The 8,904-nt window shown below is 35.0% G+C and overlaps 3 non-coding genes across 3 annotated transcripts; all 3 read left to right on the top strand.

The window, feature by feature from the left end:
* The first annotated feature begins 305 nt into the window (after window positions 1-305).
* On the top strand, window positions 306-377 carry Trnap-agg. The gene has a single exon. It is a non-coding gene; the product is annotated as a tRNA-Pro (tRNA).
* A 3,643-nt stretch (window positions 378-4,020) lies between these two features.
* Window positions 4,021-4,148, top strand: Trnal-caa. Its single transcript has 2 exons — window positions 4,021-4,058; window positions 4,104-4,148. It is a non-coding gene; the product is annotated as a tRNA-Leu (tRNA).
* Window positions 4,149-4,381: 233 nt separating this feature from the next.
* Trnal-caa lies at window positions 4,382-4,509 on the top strand. The gene is made up of 2 exons: window positions 4,382-4,419; window positions 4,465-4,509. It is a non-coding gene; the product is annotated as a tRNA-Leu (tRNA).
* The last annotated feature ends 4,395 nt before the right edge of the window (window positions 4,510-8,904 follow it).

Below are 8,904 nucleotides of genomic sequence, written 5' to 3'. Positions count from 1 at the left end.
TTGCACAAAGCCAAGCGAAAGCAGCTATTAGCCAGCTAATTGCAGCCAATAACCACTTAAGCCAACGACAATGCGACAATGCGATCGACAGATGCAAAGTTGATTATCAAAGCCACTCGAAGGCCACTTAAATAGCTCCAAGCAGAAGATTATACTTATTTCCATATGTATATTGTGATTAAGAAAATCATTGTGAACGTGTTTTTTTTATTAACTGCATAATCAATTCTCATAATGAATTCGACCAACTTGAAAACCATAAGTTTCTGGATTCATTAAGCAAGTTGTTCGCGCGTTGGACAACTGGCTCGTTGGTCTAGGGGTATGATTTCCGCTTAGGGTGCGGGAGGTCCCGGGTTCAAATCCCGGACGAGCCCAAGATAAAGTAATATTTTTTTTAATTTGTACGATAAATTTATTAACTACTGAATCGATTTTATCACTATATACAGGCGAAACAACCTAGTCAAATTAGTTATAACAGTTTTTCTGTCTGATTAAAAATTCATATTTCCTCATTAGCGATATAGATATGCCGATTCTTGTTGGTGTTTTAAAAGAGTTATCGCTGCTTGATGATTTGGAATGTACAGATAATACTTTAATTTTCTACTGATGAATATATTATCTACAGTTTCGAAATTATGACAATGTATAGGCAAAACAGCTTACTCAAATTAGTTATAACAGTAATATTCTCTTATTGGAGCTATTGATGTACATATTGCTCTTTATAGAAATATTACATTTCTTTATTTATAGATCGGTTTGCAGAAAAAAGTTCTCGCCTCATAGAAATTATAGTTCTATCCAATCGCAATCAACACAATGCACAACGCACTTGAAACAAACACTTAACATTTATCAGACGTTATATGGCCTCTTAAGTAACATGAACAATTAAAGTCTGACAACAATTACTTAGAGTCAGGTTGAGGTAAGCCCACACAAAGGCAAAAGCAAAGGCAAAGGCTTCGATTACCACCAGACGACGATGTTGACAGGCTGAGCGACAGCCAAGAGTCCGTGTCCAGCAGTTTGAATATGGCCACAGCTGGAGCATTTAAAGTGCACATGTCTGGGGATTGGCTTTGACCTGATCTGGTCTGGCCTGGTCTGGCCGAGTCTGGCGGAGTCCGGCCGAGTCTGGCCGGCTCTGGCTTTGTGGCTATTGAAACAACGCACTCGAGACGACACAGACGCAATGAACAACATCGTCTGAAGCATCCAATGAATTTATATTCATTGAAAATGAACACAACAAACTTTTTGGCTTGGCTGACCCGAAAATCGCCCAAAACCAGAGCGAGTCAATGTCCAAATGGGGGTGGTGGCTGAGGCTTATGTCTGCCATTAACGTTTAAAATGAAAAAGACCGAAATGCAGAGCCGCTGCACATTTAGCATCCCATTTGGACCGATGATGTATCCGATTGCATCGATAACAGCTGGAAACACAACACGTCCCATATAGTAAGTCCCATTGTTTCATGCGTTTCGCATGAGGAGTTTTCACTGTCGATTTCAAAGCCACACAGCAGCCGCAGGCGTCCGACTGTATTTGATAGCTCAAAAGTGAATACTCTTTCTTTGCTGCAAATACTGACAAGCTGACAAACGCAGCTCTCAACAGGAAGCAACTGACTCGAAAGGGGTTGCTGCTGTTCTCTGTCTGCGGTTAACTCACTTATTTTATTCTTGCACTCTTACAAAAACACGACTTAAATTATTATTCACAAAGTTAATTTCTAAAAATGAAAAAATTGTCTAACAAATTTAATAACTTCTTACATATGTATATTCGATTATTTGTTATTATATTATAATTATTATTAATTTATTTATTTAATGTCAACTAAAGTCACTCGACACAAAAAATACAAATAGTAAGAAAAATTTAAATTGAATTAAATGTATGTTAATATTTAAAATTAAATATATAAATTAAGAAATAAGAAATATTTAAACGCTTTTTTGGGGTATGTAAATGCAAAATGGTCCAACAATTGTTGCGTGAATTGGGAAAAATCCAGAAAAAAAACCCAATCATACCAAAAAATAATTAGGAATTAGACAGTAGTATTTTTAGAATTCACATTTACACAAACATTTTACACAGCTTATAAAATTCGTATACTTAAATACTTTTGGTTCGCGAGTTGAGGTACTTCTATTATGTTAGAAACGATTTATCTAAAAATTAGGTTTTGCATTTCTAATTTTTAGAAATTTTTTTCCTAATAATTTATATTTTTATGAAAAAGAGAAACAATCGTCATATTTTTGGGATTGTCGATTTAGGACAAGCCTTTTTAAATTTAAAAAATATATTTCCTTATACTTAGAAATTCTTTCTTTACTAAAATGTAGGGCGATTTTTTTCTGTGTGTGATTGCAAGCACGAGCTTCTGCCAGCGGACACTGCAATTGAGTTGAACCCGTGGCGCATCAATTGTTCTCGACTGCGGTTATTCTGATTTTTATGACGAGGCACCGCCCAACTCCTCCTCCTCGCCCTCACCATCCCTAAGAAAACGTTTTGATTGCCCTGCCGGAAGCGGGGCTCAGGTTACATTTGAGCAACGTTTAGCCAAGCATAAAATGGCCTGGACTGAAACTTGAGGCGAAACATTCAAGGACAGTAATTACAAAAGAGCAAACCAATTTCTGCCAAATAAAAATGTTTCAATATGAATTCAAATTAATATGCATATGTGTTTAAGAAATAAGGTTAAAAATTCTAAAGACAGGTACATTTTTTAAAGTGCAGAATTTCGTTTAATACTAATTATCATTAACTTCTAAATACGTTTTTGTTAGAAAATATTTCGAAATTTTTGAAGAGAAGGAATTTCGCGACAACTCTCCTCGTCTGTCAAATATTTGTGAAATTTTTGTTTTCGATAATTCATATATATTTATATATATATATATATATATATATTTATATATATATATATATATATATAAATCGAGAATATTACGTTTGAATGTGTTAAGGAAAATATCAGGAATATGAATTTTCATAATAATAAATATGCCACACAAATTTGAGTGAAATCGCTTGGACTTCTTTTATTAAATGATTATATTTTACATCATGTCACACTTCCGATTAAAAGCGTAAGCAATTCATTCATAAGAGGATAATATTTAATAAATTCACAAACTTGCCATCTCTAATTAATTTATTATAATATTTTGAAATAAACAAGAAATTTTCCGAGTTTATTTGTATCAACTGAACTGATCACATACTTATGTGAACTACTGTATATATGAAATGTACGTTTATATTAGCTTAAGCATAGAGCACCAAACATAACGGGGTGTTGCCAGGCCGCGAGCTTTTGACACTCCCACGCACATACACACACAACTACACAGACACACACACACAGAGTCAACTTCACACAAATATTCGCATTTGTTTATTTAAAAACACTTTCTCTGTTGCCGCCTGCTCGCTTTGTTATCTAACATTTTCTGTTTTGCGCTCGATGCTGGTTTTATAAATAGCTTGTACTCACCAAAATGAATAGTTAACAGCAGCTCATTAATTTGCCACTGCGCGTGAAATTATGCAGTGGTCGAACGGTTTAAGGCGACAGACTTAAAATCGAGGAATCTCCTGTTTGTTTTTTGCGGGCTGATTTATTAACACTTATCTTATGTACACTTTCCACGTTACGGTCATCTCGGAGGGCTTGGGTTCAAATCCCGCTTCTGGCAAATGGTTGTTTTTATTTATTCCATGGTTTTTCTATTTAAATGAAAGTCTTTGTGTAACATTTTAGATATTATATATAATATAAGTCATTATATACTATAACTTAGGCATGTTTAATATTAATTCACATTAACATGTATTATGCACTTTTACATTGTTCGACAAGTGTAATTCTAAATTAAATGATTGAAGACAAGTTATTAAAACTTATTATTTTTCGAATTATATTATTAGATCCTCAGTTGGCTATCGGATATAACGTTTTCACTTTTTTCCACAGCAAACAAATATGTCAGGATGGCCGAGCGGTCTAAGGCGCCAGACTCAAGAGCAATTTAACTCTTGCCTATCACAGATAGGCGGATGAATGAGCGTTCTGGTCCTCTTTGAGGGCGTGGGTTCGAATCCCACTTCTGACAAATACTTTTTATTCTTTTTAATTTATTCCATTAAAATCTGAAGTCTTTCTGTAATATTTTATATCCTATATATATATATTTTTTTATATATACATAGATATTTGATATATACATAGATATATATATAAATAAAAAATATATATATATTTTACGCATTATTCACAATATATTATTGGATCCTTTATGGACTATTGGCTATACGGATTTCGCTTTTTTTTACATGCCGTACATATGTCAGGATGGCCGAGCGGTCTAAGGCGCCAGACTCAAGAGAAGTGTAACTCTTGCCTATCACAGATAGGCGAATGAATGAGCGTTCTGGTCCTCTTTGAGGGCGTGGGTTCGAATCCCACTTCTGACAAACATTTTTTTTTACAAATATATTATGCGTAAGCAAAGATGTAGATAGATATGGATATAGATAAATCGGATAGATAAGCGAATGACAATATTTGATGTGAAACTATAAATTAACTGTGACATATCCGCAGTTATTTTGCCAAAAATTATTTACAAATAAAGTATCAAAATAGACAACACAATATTTTTAAACAGCCCTTGATTAACAATAATTATGGGAATATTTCAGGCGTCGATTCGGTGATAACTTTTTATTAAAACCCTTTCACAAAAATGTATGTATTATTATTATTATTGTTGGGATATATGCACTGCAAGCCCAGCTCCTGCACGACTTCAAGAGTCTTTGTATGGTTGAAGGTTTATATGTCCTTGGAGGTCAAAGCATCCCTCGGATAATACATCGTTTCCTAGTTGGCGACACAATATAGAGTCTTCCTCGCTTTCACAAAGTCGGAATAATTCGCTATTATAATTCCCCAATTTAGTTTCCCCAGTTTGTTGTCAAGTTTGTAACGCATTAAGTGAGACGTCTCCAACCCAAAAAACATATATATTTTTGATGAGCATCATTAGGCATCATTAGGTTATTCCAATGCCAGCTTTTTGATTGAGAGATTCGAAACGATTTTCTCCAAAATACTTAGTGACCGAAGCAAAACTTATACATTATACGATTCATCAAGACAACATTAAAACTTGATGGAGTTCTGTTCATATACACAGATTGGACAGACAGGTCCTATCGATCGAACCATTTTTTCTTGTATGAGCTAAACGGAATCTCATCTGGATAAGAAATGCGAGTCAAGACGACAGGTTGTTGAACTATATTGTATATATTATTATATATAATAATGTCATATACAATATGCATTATATAAAATAATGTATTTATATATAACACATAATATATAGATATAATCGGTTGAAAAATGATTTCTCGTGTGAAACAATTTTCTTTTTTTCTGGAAAGATGAGTGCTTTTAATGTTTCATACATTTATCTATAAAATATTCACTTCAAGGGATAACTACATGAAATAGAATTTAGAAATAATGTTCTTCGACGTGCTTAAAATAGTCGATCCTTCTTGATTTATTACAATTTATACTCTATTTATAATTCCTATATTGTATTGGAGGACGTCGGCTTTAAGTAACCTCATTTTTTATAGAGCAGCTGTAAGGTGAATATGTTCTTTATTACTTTGCCTGCCTCAATATGGATGTATGTTCTTTAATTTCCAGCTGTTGAAGATTTCCTGATCTACCCCTGCGTTAATCCTGCTTCTCATAAACAAATCGCCCGCTGTGCCTCCTTAAAACCCAGCACGCCAGCAACTAATTAGTTTGGTTTTTTATTCCATTTTTTTAGGACTATCACCAGAACACGTGCGTGCCTCCGACTCTTAGTCCATCTCAATTGATAAGGGGAATTTTTCATTCTCTCGTCTACACTTGAATGCACTTGTTAAAGTTCTGAGCTGCCACCTACGTTCGGTTCGCCACGAGGGAACAGCAGCAACAACAAGCCCAACAACAACGGGAGAAAGTCAAAGACACGCGTGCCACAATGGACACGCAATCACACCCCCGCTTCCCACTTGCCCACACTCTGGCCCCTCCCTGCTCCCCTGCATCAGTGCACTGTGCAATGAACAACTCGAAACTCAATTTGAATCCAGTGCATATGCAAAGTGTCACGTAATTTCAATTACAAGGCATGGAAAACGCAAAGAAGAGTAGAAAAAAAGCAAACTAAAAACTGCAGAAAAAAAGCAAGATGTGTGTGCCAGACTGGAAGATGCCCTGTGCTCAGCCCTAACATTTGTATTTAATCAGTAACTGATATAGTAGATACGGATTTCAGTGAATAACATTTCATATTTATGCTTATTAAATTAAAATTAAAATAAAATAAACTTTTATAGTATTTCTAGTTGTATTTAGTCGTAAAATTGTTGCGTGGCTCTAAACTTCGAATATGATCAGTATTCGCATTTCATCTTTAATTATATATATATATCGAAAATAGCTTTGTGTAAAATAGATTTGTGTGTCTTCAACGAAAACTTTTAAATAAGAATAAATCGGTATTTTTATACAAACAAATAGAATATAAATATATATTCTCGGGGGTCAAGATTGCTATCTTCTGACTACATTATCCTAACTCGAAGATAACCTTTCTACCCCATTTTCAATTTGCATAGGGTATAAAAACTGTCGCTCAGTTTATAAACTAAGCCAAGAGTGAAGCTTGTGCGTGGCATGCCCCCAAAGTGGGCGCCTCAAGCGCGTGTTGCATGTCAATCATGACTGCACTTGCTGCCTTCAACCACTACCAGCAAAAAGGGACAGAGAGAGAGAGAGAGAGAGAGAGAGAGGGTGAGAGAGAGAGAGTCAGAGAGAAGTAGGGAGTGGATGTGTGCGTGCAGAGTCTATTGACATTGTGCAACAATGAAGACGCGGCTTAGTGACCCATAATGCGTTTGACAACGGGTCGCGTCTCTCTTTCCGCCTTGCCACTCTTTCTTCACACGGCTCGCCCACGCCGCCTGGCTAAGATTCCACCGCATTGTCAACGTTCAATGTTGTGAGCTGGCTTACTTTGTGTTGACCGGGCTTATACGGGGTATATTAGTTTAGAGTGGACACCAACGTAGATATTTCACTTTGTTTATTTATTATTATGTGTGCTTGTGCTTAAAAATATTTGAGTTTGATATTATTTCGATTCATGCACCTGCAATCGACTGGCTTTCGATACTCTACAGATATCGATAATCTGCTGTTATCGCTGCTGACTGAAGAACTCAACATCCAGCAGTATCGGCTTTTACTTATCGATAAATGCAGAAAGATGCATATGAAAAAAAAATGAACACTTGATGGATTCTTTTATACTCTTTTTTTTGGTTATGCCAAGTTATTTGTATTGCTTTGTTTCAACAAATGTTTGTAAATAATTGATACACTTACATACACTACTAATCCCAAATGTCATCTTTAGAACTTAAATCTTATTGATAAATAATTTAAGCTGATGCTTTTTCGATATTTTAAATTTATGTAGATTTAGAGAGAGCTAATGAGAATTATATTGGTAAGTAATGGAAATTACCAAATAAAATATTGTGTGTATTTAATTCAACTTAAGATGAGAAGGTGAATCTAGAGTGGATTGGGAAGAGAAATGGTAAAAATCCAAATATTTATGTGAGGTAAATATTTTAATTTATAAATTTATCTTAGAGCGTTTGTAAGTTGAGTATTCAATATACTCTCTCCCTTTTCCAAATGTTTTCATTATAAGTTACTAATTAATAATGTTTTTTTTCTGGATTAATTTTAATGAATGTTTGAGCATTTTTCATTTCAATAGCCCTAACATTTTATATTTTATTTTTTTCCTTTAAATTAGTTTTTGAAGTTTAAGTTGGTTATTTATTATTATGTATTTATTAGGTTTTTATTATTCCATTTAAATTTCAAATTTATAATTAAAATGTTTATAGTTTCTTTTAAAATTTGTTCTTTTTAAAATTGTTGTTTTCAATTAACACTGACAATTATCATTAAAAAAAGGTTTCAAAATGGTTCCATTGTTTCAAATCTTTATATGTTGGGGATGGCTTCGTCAATTGACATATTGTAACAAAAGTATAATTCAATCATTCAAATATAATAAATATATTATTGGGAGTGGCTTTCAATAAAAACTAAATTGTTTATCAAAGGGTATCCTAAGTCGGACACTGACTGCAAGGAACTCTCAATTGTTTCATTCACTATATGCGCTCTCCAGCAATGCATTGGTTCCGTTTGTTACAATTTCGAGAGTTGTAACTGTTGCCATGGGTAAGGATTGGGGTGGCAACAATCGGTGCAGCGGTGCAGAAGGGAGGAGTTCAAGTGAGGGGCATGAGTTGTGCGTCTGCGCAGCTGCATTTTGGCGTAACTAATTTCACGGCGTCACAAATCCGTTGAAAATGCTGCTTGTTGATGTTTCTGCCGCACCGAAATTGATTTTTGCTTGTTTTCTCTTGTTTTTGTTGTTGCAGTTGTTGCTGTTGCTGTTGTTGCTGTTGTGGCTGTTGTTGTTGCCGTTAACTCGCTTGACATATGGACTTTTTGGTGGCGGACAATAACAACAGGTAGCAGTGGCCATGGTTGCTAACCACAAACCTTTTGTTCCGCACAAAATGTTGCACTGACTGGCGTCAGCGTTACACGTGTGCAACAGTCTCCCCCCCACTCCAGCAACAACAACACCTGCCCCATATCAGCAGCTATTTTCGGTCGTATTTAGCGGTTTTCATTGCATCATTAATTTTGATGCGCTGCCTGAACTAACTAGACTCTCAACTGGATAGTAAGGGTGAGTCGTCGCG

This window comes from Drosophila grimshawi, unplaced genomic scaffold (genome assembly GCF_018153295.1).
Source record: "Drosophila grimshawi isolate 15287-2541.00 unplaced genomic scaffold, ASM1815329v1 contig_44, whole genome shotgun sequence".
In the NCBI taxonomy this organism is placed as follows: domain Eukaryota; kingdom Metazoa; phylum Arthropoda; class Insecta; order Diptera; family Drosophilidae; genus Drosophila; species Drosophila grimshawi.
This window is presented reverse-complemented; position numbering and strand designations above follow the sequence as displayed.